At 44.4% G+C, this 15152-nt stretch overlaps 1 long non-coding RNA gene across 3 annotated transcripts in view; it reads left to right on the forward strand.

Annotated features, from left to right (window-relative positions):
* The first annotated feature begins 1022 nt into the window (after positions 1 to 1022).
* The window catches only part of LOC135320760 (uncharacterized), a 100517-nt gene continuing 86387 nt past the window's right edge, over positions 1023 to 15152 (forward strand). Inside the window, exons 1-5 of one of the 3 annotated variants that reach the window (XR_010380073.1) lie at positions 1023 to 1113; positions 1250 to 1359; positions 2754 to 3307; positions 10609 to 10768; positions 13819 to 14537. This is a non-coding gene — a long non-coding RNA (uncharacterized LOC135320760). Of the gene's footprint in view, positions 1114 to 1249; positions 1360 to 2753; positions 3308 to 8873; positions 8977 to 10591; positions 10769 to 13818; positions 14538 to 15152 lie in introns of those variants that run through there. The other 2 variants (XR_010380074.1, XR_010380072.1) reach the window with 2 other exon arrangements.

The raw sequence follows: 15152 nt of genomic DNA on the forward strand, positions 1-15152 counted from the left end.
AGGTCAGGGGTCAAGAGAGGTGGCTGTTGCGGGGGTAGGTGGCTGCCTTGGGGAGCTGGTGGATTGGCTCCCGTCTCCCCGATTGCCTGGTGTGGGAGTGGCCTCTCCTCACCCAGATCACCAGACACACCTGTCCCATTCAACCTGCTGGGGGAGGGGTGCCCTTGGCGGTGCCTTTAAGGTGCGGGGGTGGCGACGGCGGGGTTAGAAGACCTGCAGCGCTGAGCCTGTCAATTTGCTCTCCTCTTCCCCGCTGCCAATCCTGGGGGCGTCCTCTGCTGCCCAAGAAGCCGGATGCCCGTCTCCAGGTCAGCTTGCTCCTGGGAGAAGGGCGCGATGCGGTCGAAGTGCAGAGGCAGCTGCGATGTCCGGCTGCCCCGCCTAATGGGGCCACTTCTTCTCCTCTCCACTGACCTGGCCTGGGGATGGCCTCTCCCGCGCAAGATTCGCCTGACACCCCACACCCGGTCAGGTTGCTCCTGGGAGGTGGGCGCGGTGAGATCAGGTGTTGGAGAGGAGAGAGGGGCTGCCCCTGGCGAGGTGGAGGATAAGCTCCCATCTCTCTGGAGGCCTGACGTGGCCGACCCTCGTTCCCAGGTCACGTTTCTCCGGGTCATATTGCCCCAGGGTTGCAGTAGGGTGAGGGGGCGGCGGGGTGTTGGCGGGGGTATGGAGCCTGCCGCTTGGGAGCTGGTGGTTTAGCTCCCATCTCTTCCGCAGCTTGGCCTGGGGGCAGCCTCTTTTGCCCCAGGTCCCAAAGCACAGTTTCCCTGACAGCTTAGCCACTGGAGGTGGGCAGGATGTGCTGAGGGGGAGGAGGCAGCTGCCAAGGCAGCGACGAAGGGGGCTGTCCCTGGCCAGCTGGTCAATTTGTTCCCATCTCAAACTTTGCTGCCCCAGTTTCGCAGAAAGACCTTCTCCAGTTAATTCTTCTCCTGGGAGGTGGGTGCAGTGCATGCAGCCCAAGGTCTGGGCTCTCCCCTGGGGAGGGGCAGAAACCTCTTGTTCTCCTTTGTCTTTATTTTTCAGCGAAGGGGTTACTTGACCCAATTCTTAATTCTGAGGAAGTGTAGCCTGTGTTACGGAAGAGCTGCTGGACAGTGAGGTTTCTGGGTGGGTTTTCACATCAGCTGATGCTCCAGGCAGGCAGGAAAGCTATTACTCAGAGCTCCTTAGTGTGGAGTTGGGGGATGGCCCCGCCATCCTCACCATGCTTTTTAAAAATGTGTTACTCCTCTCTTTTTCCTAGGTGACATTTTAGGTTATTGGGTCACAGATTGCTGGCACACTCATCCCTGTTCTCAAATATCTTTTAAACATGGGTGAAGTGATAAGTAGGGGAAGATGATTTACTGAAAGGTAAGAATACTTAAATTTGCATTAAAGCTAAATTCTGTCAATCTTTCTCAAATGATTTTTCTCTGATTATAAATCCACGACCTAGTGAAAGTTGTACTCCTGTGTAAATCATTGATCTTCACATCACATTGGTTGAGTGGTCAGCGAGATTTGTTAATTAGATTATTCCTGAAAGGAAAAGCTCAGGCTTTTGAGAATTCCTTGTCGGATGTCACCCAGGCAGTCACAGTAGAAGACAGAGCTGATATAAAAATCCCTCAGCTGCCTGAACTGCAAAGCTTCTGGAATTACTGATCCCTGAAATGCAGGTGACACTTGATGATAATCTGGGGGATGGTTTATATGATCAGATTCTTCCAGTCCTGTAAATGGGTTCCGTGGCCCCAGCCCTGAAAGAACTGGTCTTAGGGGCCATATCATGAGGGGTGGGATGGGAAGGCAAGGTCTAAGAGCTGAAATCACTGAGATTCCACACTCGCTAAACACAGACTCCAGAGCCTAATTGTTGTCAGGTTCTGTTCTGGATTTGAGAGTGTGTTCAGACATGATTCTTGCCCTTCAGGAGACACTGCCTGCGTGGTAGTAACCTTTACATAGATCTGGGGAGGATGGCAATTACGTAGATGGGCTGTTACGGTTCTCAGTGTGCCCAGGCTCGCTCTTCCAGGCACTCGTGGGAATAACGAGTCATCTTATTCACTCACTCACTAATTTATTACCATTGAATTGATCATTTGTCCCACAGTAAGTGAAAGAAGGTATCAGGAAGCTGAGTTTTGTCCCCTCTCCTATCACTGATTGTATCTGTCAGTCGGGCGCCTTGAGTATGCATTGTGAAATGGTGGTATTTCTTGCTCAATGGGGCTGCACTGTGAGTTTTGAGAATCAGGGGAGTCACGTGGGTAGGACAGCACCCTGACACACATGGCCACCCTACCACATGAGACAGCATTGTCGATGCTCAGGTGACCCGATGTAGACCGCGGTGCTAAACCTGAGCATGTTTAGTGATCTTGGTGGCTATGAAAATACAGACTACCCGTCCTTACCTCTGAGACTCTGAGGGTGTGCACACCAGAATTCTGCATTTTAAGAAGCACTTTAACTAAATCTGATGAAGATGATCTGATTGTCCCACTGAGAAACACTGGTGTGCGAGACACCAATATTGAGGATTCTCAGGGAGCGATGTCTTTTCAGGATTTTCCAAGGGTCCTCACTTGAGACTTTTGCCTTGGGTGTAATTGTATGTGTTCAGAAGTGATGTCTCTCACTTCCAGTGCTTGTCAGCATGCTCTCTGCAGGGGTTTGCTCTCAGTAGATGGCAAAAACTATGATTCTTCAGGTCACCGAGCTAGAGTGTGAGCGATATTTTATTTTGGTTTTCTTTATAGCAATGCAGAGTCTCCCGAGAACAGATTCAGACTGAACAGATTTGTGTCAGACTTTGGGAGACCGCTGGTGCCCAAGATGTTCTCTGGCAGGTCAATGACGAATCTAGGTCCATCTTTCACAGCTACATCAATGAAGTGTGACACTTCGACAAGGCCAAAGCTGGTATCCCAACCATAGCCCTTGACAGTGATGTTCGGCTCCAGGAAGCCATCAGATGCAGCAGGTGGCCAGAGGAGGAGCCGAACTTGCTCATGAAATGTGACATCCCCAACTTCATCAACACGGACCAGAACTCTTCCTTTGGGGAAGATGATCTGATTTTCGAACCACCGAATGTTCTAGAAAATAAGCCAGTTGCCCAGACCCCACACAAAGACTTGAATTGAGAAACGTGCATTGTCAGGTGTATTTTTGAAGATATGAATTTTGTCTTTGTATGGCAGGAAGTCCCTTTTCACAAAATTGTATGTGTTTTTGTCTGAGAGAGAGAAATGGAGACAGACAGAAAGACGAAGAAGCAGAAGAGAGCCCCCTCAGAAGAGAGCTAGTTAAGGTGAGTTTTGTGCCATTAAAAAATATTTGGGGTTTTGGGGGGAACAAAGTATTTACACTGTCTCATTCTCCTCGTTGGAAACCTTGGCCCCACACTCAGTGTCAGCATCCTTGAACAGGGGTTGGCACGGTGCATTTTATCTCGCGCTGCCTCTTCCACGTTCTGCCTTTAGCACGTTGCTTTGCCTCCCAGGGCTGCCACCCTTTAAACTGTAATGTGAGGAGTCTGGAGTAGATGATCCATCCCAGCTCTGCTGTTTTGCAAATTTCTGATTTCGTATTCGGATGAGGCTGGGATACACCTAGAGCAGTATAAACCAGGCCCTACCTCCTGTCTCTTGCTGGGGCAACCCTCAGGTCTGTGCCTTCTACTCAAGCCTTTACTGAGCCCAGCTTTTGTCAGGAGCCCAAGTGCCTACCGGGATGGCAGGAGACCTGTCTCTCGTGGTCACGGTGGCCGAAAATTCTATTGGTTGTGCTGAAACAGCTCTTCTGAGATCCTCCGGCCACCCTTGCTCCAACCTGAGGACAGACCTACCGTTCCTTTCCTAGGAGGAGGATCAATCCATGGTGCATTTTATGACAATCCTGTCCCCAGGAATGCACGGAAGGTTATCAGCTGAGTGAGGGGAAGTGCCTCTGTGTCTCTGTGTCCCTGTATCTCTGTCTGCTCACAGTGCCCTGCCACCGGCTACTGAACAAGAAAAGTGCTATTCACCATTCTGTGTGTTTTGCAGATGTGTAGGTGATGGTCTTGTGGCTCATGTGTGGGCTTTGTGCTGGGATGGTGAAGGGCTTATAAATACCTCATCAACATGTATTCGAGGTGACCTGGTGCCACACAGACTTGATTCATGAAGGCATCAAGCCTGCACACTGGTTTGGAAACAACTTGGTTTTGATCAGTCACACTGCATGCATGACTCACTGCTGATCTCTGGGTGGTTTTTTCATTTTAGATTTATTCACCCAGTGTCTTGCTTAAGATGAAAAATACATTTATTTCACTAGAATATTCTCGGATTCTTTGTTTTCACACATCCAGTTGTTTAATTCATTAAAAATCATTTTGTGTTTATAATGCCTCCTAATTTCTATCAACTCTAGGTTCCCAGTGGCCTGAGCCATGCACCAGATTTGATGTAGGAACTGTTCCACCAAAAGAAATCCCTTTGCCATAATATCTTTTGAGGAAAATATTATTCTTTAAGGCTCTAACAGTAAATCGTAGAACAAAGCATGGAACATTTATTGTAGTTAATACATGTTCATGCAAAAAGAAATGATATTTTCATTAAACAATGTTGATTTTAATAACTTTTACTAAAGTGAATATTATTATTCATAATTTAAATAACCAAATAAAACCACAGTTATTTATTATGAAGATTGAAAACTATTTACACTGTCTCTCAATTAGAGGTAGCTTTATTAGAAGACTGAAGGGTATTTAAAAGATAGAAAAATACCCATGATGACACCATCATTTTTATTAACTAAATATGAAGAACTGTGCAGGGTTAAGTTTTAACCCTCTGCAAGCTGTCAAGTTAGCATGAGGTAGTTTGTGGATGCTGCCAGAAGACAGGAGACTCCCTCAGGATCAGAGACAAAGAACTTCCTGCCAGCACAGCAGGCAGCTTGGGGTTCATGTTCATGTTGGTTCCTGAGTTTCTTTCCTTTTGCTGTTGTAACAAAGGACCACAGACTCAGTGGCTTAAAGCAATACACATTCATCGTCTCACTCTTCTATTGTGCAGAAGTGCAAAGTCATTGTCAGTGGGCTAAAACCAACGTGTGGCCAAGGCTACATTCCACACCGAGGCTCTAGGGAGGGATTCGTCCTCCTACCTTTCCCAGCTTGCAGAGGTGTTCACAATCTTTGGCCCATGGCCCTGTGTCACTGTGACCTCTGCTGCCACTTTACATCTCTGTCTCTGACTATATAGATATAAAGGAAGTGTCTTCTACATCTGGTATGGACCCTTTTTCCTAAATGGACATTGTATCTCTATTTAAGGGCAGATTAAAACCCCTTCCCTGCAGGGTGTGGTGGCATCAGCTCACAAGATTACCACTCTGGGCTTTAAGTGTCCTCTTTGTATTGTCACCTGGGAACTTCTCTTTCCATAGTTAGCTCTGTGTTACATTTGTTGTTGTATTTTACCCGGCATTACTGAAAGTTTTACTTAAAAGGGATCCTAATTAGCTCTGTTTACCTGTTTCCAGAGCTGAAAGCTTCAGTTCTAGAGTATCTGTTTGATTTCTCTTAAAAATACATTCCAGTATATTTCTCTGGTGAAAGTCTTTACCCTGTTGTCTATTCTCCCATAATTTCCTTATTTTCTTGAATATATTAAAAGTATTTTATAGCCTTTATTGGTAACTCTGATGCCTACATCACCTGGGGGTTTGCATCTTTGTCTAATGTTTCTTATTCTCATATAATCCGTTATATAGTCTTGACATTTTGCATGTCTTGAAATTCTTTATTACATGGCAGACATTGCAAATGAAAAATCCATATGTTATTTTCCGTGAGAGGTTTTCTACCTTCCTGTTAGGCAAACAGGGTGAGGGACTGATCATGTCGCTCCAATCAGGCGCTGAGGTGGATCAGGACTGAAGTGCCTTTTTTCTTAAAACAGCTTTGAGGTATACTTGGCAAAGTAATTTTCACACGTATAAAGTGTACAGCTAATACGTTTTGACATAAGTATATCCCCAAGAAACCATGACCACATTCAAGAGAGTGAACATACCCATCACCCACAAAGCTTCTCTCCTGCCATTTGTTGTCCCTCCCTCCCTCCCCATCTCTTCCCCTGGAAACCATTGATCTGCTTTCCATCACAACATATTGGTCTGCATTTTCAACATCGTTGTATGAATGGATTAATGCAGTATCTACTCTATGTTGTCTGACTTCTTTCATTCAGTGTAATTATTTTGAGAGTCATCTGTGTTGCTGTATTAATAGCTTATTTTTCTTATAGCAGAGTATTGTTTTGTGCTGAGTTTTTACTGAATAGTTTGTTGTGAGCAGTGTTTGGATAGACCATCATTTGTTTCTCCATTTACTTCTTGATGGATGCATGGGTTATTTACAACTTGAGCTATTATAAATAAAATTGCAGTGAATATTTGGTTACAAGTCTTTATATGGACATATTCTTTTCTTTTCTAAAGCACCAGATGAGGAATATCTGGGTTATATGGTAGATAGGTATTTACCTTTTTTAAAGAAACTGTTAAAGACTGTTCCAAAATGGTTGTACTATTGTAAATTCCTTGTGGTGTGTATCAGCTCTGCTTGCTCTACTTCCTTACCAGCAATTTGTAAGGTCGGTCTTTCTAATCGTATTCATTCTTGTATGTATGTGTACTAGTATCTCACTGTGGTTTTTAAAAGCATTTCTCTAATGACTAATGGCATCTTTAATCAGCATCTTTTCATATGCTTATTATCCATCTGGATATCTTTACTGAAGTGTGTTTTCTGGCCTCATTTATTCATTCAGGTGTTTGCATTATTATTGAGTTTTGAGACCTCTTTATTCTGGATCAGATACAAAGAGAGACCTTTATCAGATATATGATCTGCAAATAGCTTCTGTCTATAGCTTGTCTTTTCATTTGCTTAGCAGGGTTTAGAACAGCTTTGAAGAGTCTTCATTTTGATAAAGTTCACTCTATCAGTTTCTTTTTAAAATAGATTATACTTTTGGTGTCATAGCAAAGAAATATTTGCCAAACCCAAGGTCATAAAGCTTAAGCCTATGCTTTTTCTCCTAGCTGTTTTGTAGTTTTAGATTTCCTATTAAGATCTATGATCCATTGTGAGATAATTTTTGTATATTTTCTGAGGTGTGGCTCAAAGTTCATTTTTTTTTTTTTTTGCATATCACTCTCTAATTCTTCCAGCACCACTTGTTGAAAAGATCCTTTCTCCACTACATCCTTTTTGAGAATCAATTGTCAATATAAGTGTTGGTTTAGTTCTGAACATTCTATTCTGCTCCATTATTCTATTTTCCTGTTTTACACCAACACCATACTTTCTGATTACTGTAGTTTAAAAAAAAAAAAGCTGAAAATCAGATAGTGCAAGTCTTCCAACTTTGTTTTACTTGTTCAAAATTGTTTTGGATATTTGGGATCCTTTGTATTTTTTTTGAATTTTAGAATCAGTTTTAAAATTCCTTACATCCTGTTCTGCCAAAATTCAACCCATATCTTTGGCCATCTCCAAAGCCACATTTTCTGAAGAAGTCTCTCTAGATCCCAGGTGAAAGGAATTTCTGTTTCATCTGTGCTCCAATCACATTTGATAATATTTGATTACATTTATTCATATTTAGCTGGATGTAATTGTGTGATCTTTCCTGCCATATAGTAAATCTCTCAAGATTTGGAATCTTGACTTGGTTCCCTCTGTCTGCTGAGAAAACTAGTTCTATGCTTTGCAGGAGAGCGCCCTGCAGTAAGAAGTATCTGCAAGATACATCTAGCTCATTGCTTGCATATCGTCAAGGAATCCTGCAGATTTAGAATTGTTTATTGATTGTTGTCTACAAGACAGCTCAGCCTTTTTTATTTCTATTGCTACTGCTGCAGTTTCAAAGGACAATGGGCTAATTATTTTCCAAATATCAAAACATACTGTAATTGAGTTGTGACGCAAATTATGTGCTGCTGTTTCTTAACAACCTGCTTAGTGTTCACAGGTACCTTCACTCATGGAACTTTTGGGAGAATGTCATATCCTCAGAGATAGCAATGCTGTCTTTGGCGACCTGAGTGGTAGTATCTGAACCCACTCCTGCTGTTTTTCCAGTGCCCCCTGTAGCCCTCCTCCAGCCCTCCATGGGGGGCCTGCAGTTCTGCCCTCGAAAATCCTGTTGCTTCTCAGGAAGAATTCCCTATGAAGCATATTCATGTCCTTCTTGTGGAGACATTCAGTCCAGAGACCTGACAGCAGGGGAAAATGTTTAGACTGCTTTTGGTAGAACGTAAATTCTTCCATACTTGTTAGAAGCAAATCAAATGAGGAAACTGTGTTGGCATCTAACAAATCAGGATAAATTTCTGATGAGGAAGATCAGCTTCCCCATCCCACTCAGGCGTCATGTTGATGTGACACTCAACTTGGCAAACATTTTCTCCTGTGAGCAACGTGAAGTTCAAGATGTTATGAAGGGCTTTTTGTTTTTCTTCCTTAGTCTTTCCACATTCACTGTGTCTGGTGAGATTATATGAATCCTGCTTATTTTCAGCCCAGCACTAAGCTTTTTAAAAGGGTCACGTGTTTAAAAGGCTAGTGGACAATTTGTTAGAAGATCAAAATCTTTAGACTTTGGTCCTAGAGTTGAATCTTGGTTACTGGTGAATGAGAATTCCCGTTAAAATTTTAAATTCAGCGATATAAATTTTTAAAAATAGTTAAATATTAGGCAATTTCATTAAACACTATAGAAGTTATTTACTTTTAAGCCTGTCTCTGGGGCAATTTTGCAATGATTCCCTCCCTTTATTGATTCCCTCTTTATCAGAATCCTTGAGAGGTCCCTGTCATCATTGTCAATATCATCATCATCATTACCATCATCATGGAACTGATTCCTCTGGGAGATTCTAGGAAAATAAAGAGCTGGACGGGGTTCTGTGCAGGTCAGTGTGTGCATATACAGTAAGAAGAGTTGTCAGACATTAGATTCAAGATACCCTTTCCATTTAGAGAAGAATTGGTCATGAAATCCTGATGTGCTGAATGAAGGAAGTGATGGGAACAGGGTAGTCAATGGAAAGGAGGAGGAAGTGAGTGAAGCGGGGAGCATAGAGCCTTGGTTAGGTGATCAGCACATTGGTGAAAATGAGGGGAGTGTGATGGCAGAATCATGTCCCTCCCCGGCCACAGGGTAGCCACCTGTGACATGTTACTGTACATGGCAAAATGCATGACAGATATTTTAGGACAAAAATCTTAGAGGATTTCTGTCTTCTAAATTGTCTATCAGTTAGCGTTTTAAACCCATGATATATTATTAAAGATTAGTGCAGGGGAACAAATAAAAAGGATTCATATAATCCACCAGACATACTGAATGCAGAAAGGCTAAGGAAGAAAAAGAAAAAGTCATTCATAAGTGCCTTGAACCATAAAATGCTCATGAGAGGAAATGTTACACAGGTGAGTGTCTCAGCCACATCCAAAATGCCTGAATTGGATGGGACAAGGGGATCCTGAGATGAGACAATAGGGTGAGTAGCCTGGATTGTCCAGGTGGGCCGAATGTATTCACAGGGGTCCTTAAAATGGAGGACATTTCCCAGCTGAGTTTAAATTCAGAGGGAGGTGTAGCCATAGAGCAATGTTCAGAAAGGCTGCTGACCATGAAAATGGAGGAAGTCGTGGGGCACAAGCTAAGGAAGGTGGGTTACCTCTGGAAACTGGAAAAAAAAAACAACAACAAGGAAACATTCTCTTCTAGACCCTCTAGAAGGAAGGAAACCTGCTGCTACCTTGAATTTAGCACAGTGAGGACTGTGTTGGATCTCTGACCTCCACAGCCATAAGCTGATAAATCTGTGCTGGTTTAAGCTCTTAAGCTTATGGAAATTTCTTATATTGGTAAGAGGAAAATAACATAGTTAGCCGTATTGTAACGGATTAAAGGTATAGGATGGGGTGTGGAGAGGATTCTGACATTTACACCTAAAAAACAACCAGGTGAAATGGGAAGGTGTTTTAAGGAAGACTTACCTGGCAGGGCTGTTAAGCAGACTGGAGCGAGGGGAGCATTGGAGTTAGAGGAATCAATTAAATCTCTACAAGAAAAATAAGGAATAAAATGTAACAGGGCTTCAGTGATAGTGGATGTAGGAATGGAAATGGGCAGAGAGATATAAATATTACTTTGATATTAGCTACAGGTTTGATGACTGCATGTTGGGGAGACTTAGCCGATGTGTGGACTGAATGTTTGCATCCCCTCAAAATCCGTATGTCGAAACCCCATCTCCCAGGGTGATGGTATTGCGAGGTGGGGCCTTTGGGAGGTGATTTGTAGGATAAAATGAGGTCATGAGAGTAGAGCCCTCATGAATGGGATTAGTGTTCTTATACAAGCCCCCAGAGTGCTTGCTTCTCTCTGCTCTCTGGGATATGAAGATATTGGGAAGACAGCCATCTTCGAGCTGGCAATCCTCTCAAGGATACATTGACCTTGAAAGTCTCAGCCTCCAAACCATAAGGAATATGCTGGTTATTTAAGCCACCCGACACGCGGTAATTTGTTACAGCATCCCAGACTGACGAAGACAGTGGAGAATGCCTCTGAGTTTGGCACTGATTGCCTGGAGAATGCTGAAACCCAGGGAAGTGGGCAGCACAGACGTTTACTCATTTAATCCTGCCAACACAGTAGGAGATAGAGTCCACATATTCCTCGCTACTTAAAAGGTAAGGAAAAAGAGGCACAAATAATAACAACGACAACAAAAACAACAATAATTTGTCCAAGATTCACACAGAACCCCCTGGAGGCAGAGTGAGAATTTATACTCAGGCAGGCTGGCCCAAGAGCCCCTGCTCATAACTAATAAGTCAGATCATCTTGCTTATGTGGATCAGTTTTTTCAACTGTGATATGAGGATACTGTGTCTAGTAACTTATAATTTCAAAATACTTCACTGTAACGGAATCATTAGTCACCGGCCTTACAAACCACAGAAACCTACACATACAAAAATAACTCGTTAGGTCAAGATAACCAATAACGTTATTAAATATTATACCTGCTGGGCCTTTGCAATAAAATGTCTTTTTATAATTCTGTCTGGCTACAGAATAACTTCATACTACTGCATGCTGCTGGTGGCTCCCATGTTGGACAGCATGGGCCTAGAGATTTTAAATTACTTGCCCAGACTCGCCCAGGAAGCTCGTGGTGGGATCCTAGCTATAGTCTGGGACTTTTCCTTCCTATCCAACAAGTCCCTCATGGAAGTTTAGAAGCTTCTCCTTTGGTGCCCAGCTGTCTCTCCGTACTTATAACATCTTGTCAGGTGTTCCAGCCTGCTCCTGAACATCAGCCAGAACCCACTTCTGCTCTATTTTGTCCAGGTAATACCTTCTAGCAACTTCCATTGCCTTCTTGGCATCAGTTCTTACCTGGAAGGGTAGTGGCTAGAGGTGGAAATGTGTCCACATGACAGGTTTTTCATAAACATAGCAGGAGTGTTCAAGAGAATAAAACGTCAGGAAGATGAGAAGAAACAGGTCATTTAATATACCAAATGGGTACTTTCAATGTCTGTGTTTCCGAGTCCAGGCTTGTTCTGCTCGTGCATTACAGGCCAATAAATCAGGAGACCAGGTTTTGGGGCAAGAAATAGCGACTTTAATTTGGAAAGCCAGCTGAGAAATGGTAGAATAATGTCCTGGGGAACCATCACCCCAAGTCAGATTTCAGGCTCTTCTTATATTAAAAATGGAAAGTGGGAATGCTTGGTTGTTGCAAACTTGGTGTATGAATTCTTTGTTGTTAGAATCCTTTGTTCTTGCAGCTCTTCACCTGGGTCACATCCGTGTAAACCTCCAACAAACAAATGTTGTTTTCTATTCTGTAACTTGTTATCTTTATGTGAATAGAAAGTGTTAATATCTTTCAAAGTCAGAGCCTTGAGAATAGGTTCTCCTGTATATTTCAGGCTCTAGGCAACATTGTTTTACGAAAGGTGCAGAACCAACAAGACTAAGCCTAGGAAACAGGGCACAGGGTTAAAGTCAAAGGAACAGATCTAATATGGAGTCAGATTTTTTCTTTCCTATTTCAGTAGTGCCATGGAGAAGGCAGTTTGGGCAGCTTTTCGTAGGGTCCTGGAGGCTTTCTCTCTCAGCCTCTGTGTGCCTCTGTTGAAAAACCTTCAAAGCTATCTGGCCTGCTGGTAAACCACTCCGCCTTTTTTGCCCTGAAGATGTGTTCTGTTTATAACTGATCTCTACTTCTTGGAAAACAACTCAATAAAAACTCAGTTGGTTTTCCACCAGCCATGGGCAGGGGTGAGGAATAGCACTTTATTATTTTATAAAAAAAAAATAAAAGAAGTCTTAAAACAGCACTGGGCACATAGGAGAGAGTCAATAATTGTTTCCTGGCTTAAATCAAAATTGATAGCTCAGTGATTCCATGGCTGCTGTATTTGCTGAGCTTGCTAATCCTTTGCTCCATTACACATTTTTTAACTGAAAAAGAAATACATGCATGTGGTTAAATAAATTCAAACAGAGCACAAAATTACACAAGTGAAAGAAGTTTTCCCTCATCCTCTCTTCTTTCAGCCCTCCCTGGAGATGCCACTGTTTACAATCCTTTGTGTGTTTTCCAGTTATGCTATGCACATTCCGACCTATGTATGTAAATTCCTTTAAAGTATTACTTATTTTTAACTTAAAGGGATTTAAATCCTCAAGTGTCTTCTGCCCTGGTAATAGAAAAGAACAAATCTGACTCCATAATAGATCTGTTCCTTTGACTTTAACACTGTGCTCTGTCTCCTAGGCTTCATCTTGCTTGTAAAACAATGTTGCCTAGAGCCTAAAATATACAGGAGAGCCTATTTTGAAGGCTCTGACCTTTAAGGATATTTAACACTTTTCCATTCATATAAAGATAAGAATTTACATAATAGAAAATAACGTTTGTTTTGTTGGTGGTTTACAGGGATCTGACCCAGGCAGATAGCTGCAAGAACAAAGGATTCTAACAACAAAGAATTCCTATATCAAGAAGATTGCAAAAACCAAGCTCGTAGGAAAGGAGCCTGAATTCTGACTTGGGGAGATGATTTTCCAGGACATTAGTTTGCCATCTAGGTCTACAGAAAGTTGCTATTCCATGCCCCAACACCTGGTCTCCCAACTTACTGGCCTGTCCTGCACTAAGGAGAATGAATTTAGACTCAGTAACACTCCTATCTTCCTAGCAAGCTGGGCACTGGAATTGAGGGCAGCTATCCCACACCCAGGGACATACTGTGTGCCCTTGATGGTTCCCCGAGGGTGGGGTGTGGTTTACTCAGGAAGGATGGGGACTAAGCACCAAAACTCAGGCAGTATGCTCCTTTTGGGATCTGACCTTGTACCTCCCGCTCCCCGCCAGTACAACACCTGGGACAGTGGAGGTAAAGCAGAGATCTTGCCTGCCTGTGTCCCAGCGTGTAAAAGGGGAATAGGTACACTTTACAAGGTAGTTCTGAGCAACAACACCTGCGGGTGCTTGGTTCCCAGAGCAAAAGGAAACCCAGCTCCACTTTGGGGCAACGGGTGTGATCCCCGTAGGGGTCCTGCAGAGGCCTTGGGTGGAGGGCTGGACCAGGGAGGTAAAATATGAGCTGCGGGCCTTGAAGGGTTAGAGAAGTGTGCAGAGGCAGAACTGCTGCCTCCTTCAGGATGCCCCCATCGTTAAAACTATTTCTCTCCATCTCTGCTACTCTCCTCCAACCTCCAGATCCCTGCCTTCTCTCTGCTCCTCCTGTCCATGTCTCTCCCCCCACTTTTCCCCTTCTCCCCTCCTCCTCCCATCTTCTCCGTCCCTCGCTTCCCCACCTTCTCTCGCAGAACCCAGAGAGGATCGCTGGCCCTCCTGCGCATGCGCAGTCGGTGCCAGCTGGAACGAGGGTTGGAAGCTCCAGCTCAGAGCATGGGATCGGCCCCAAATTCTACTCAGCTCTTTCGCCTGGTAGGACTTTTGCTCCTGCCCCGGCGCCACGGCCACAGCTGTCCAGGGCCAGGTGTGCACCTGCCGCCTCTCGCCCCAGCCGGGCTCCCCTGAGTCCGCGGCTGGAGTCCCTTTCCCCTCTCCCGCCCGCGAGTCCTCTCCTCCCGGGCTGCCTCTCCTCGGCCGCCGGCCCGTCCCTGCCCCTGGGAGGGCTGTGTCCCGGGCGGGCGGGGTCTGCGGACACGGATGGGGGCGGGCGGCTGGGGCTGGGGCTGGCCTCCGAGCGGGGCTACTGCCCGCGTCCCCCCCCCGGCTTTCCCTGCCCCGCGACCCCGGGGCTGCCCTCGTCTCCCTTCCCCTCTCCCTGGGGGCCAGCTCAGTGTTGTGGGCGCTCCTCCCCGGGCTGAGAGCCTCCGGCTGTGAACCCCAGCTTCTGCTGGTGGAGTCGGGAAAAGGGAGCGTCAGTCCTGAGGGAGTTTCCGTCTCCTCCCTCAGTGTTTCTGCCCCAGGTAAGTACCTTGAACACTTTCACGTGTTATGATGGCGGTGCTTGATGATGTCACTGTTTTTATAGTGATAGGGATTACAGTGTTGAAAGCAAGGCTTGGTTCAGTTAAAAATGAGCTGAAGGCATGAGGCTGTGACATCCTCCATCTTTCCCTCTCCCAGGGTGAAACGTGTGACCGTCGATCTTAAAAAGATAGTTACAGTCCCTAACTAGCCCAGCCCAGCTAGGGTGTGTTAACAGGAACAGCACCACCAGAGGCGTTGGAGAGTCAGGGACATTGCAGTCCTAAAGAGCTCCTGGCAAAATTTGGTTTGTTTTGGTTTTTTGGTTCTTCTTAAATTGTGGGGCAGACTAGTTGTATAGAGGGAAAAATAATTGTCAAGAAATATTTATTCATTTAACGTCTTTATTGTGATATTGTTCACACACCATGAAGTCCACCCACTTAAATGCTACAATTCAGCAGCTTTAGCATATTCACAGTGGTGCAACCATTAATATTCCAGAACGTTTTCATCACTTCAGAAAGACCAGTGGAAATGATTGACCTATCCACCCCTTCCCAGTGCTGGTTCTAAAGAAGATTCTTGGTTGTTCCTGACCATAAATTTTCTTG

This window comes from Camelus dromedarius, unplaced genomic scaffold (genome assembly GCF_036321535.1).
Source record: "Camelus dromedarius isolate mCamDro1 unplaced genomic scaffold, mCamDro1.pat HAP1_SCAFFOLD_175, whole genome shotgun sequence".
Lineage (NCBI taxonomy): Eukaryota > Metazoa > Chordata > Mammalia > Artiodactyla > Camelidae > Camelus > Camelus dromedarius.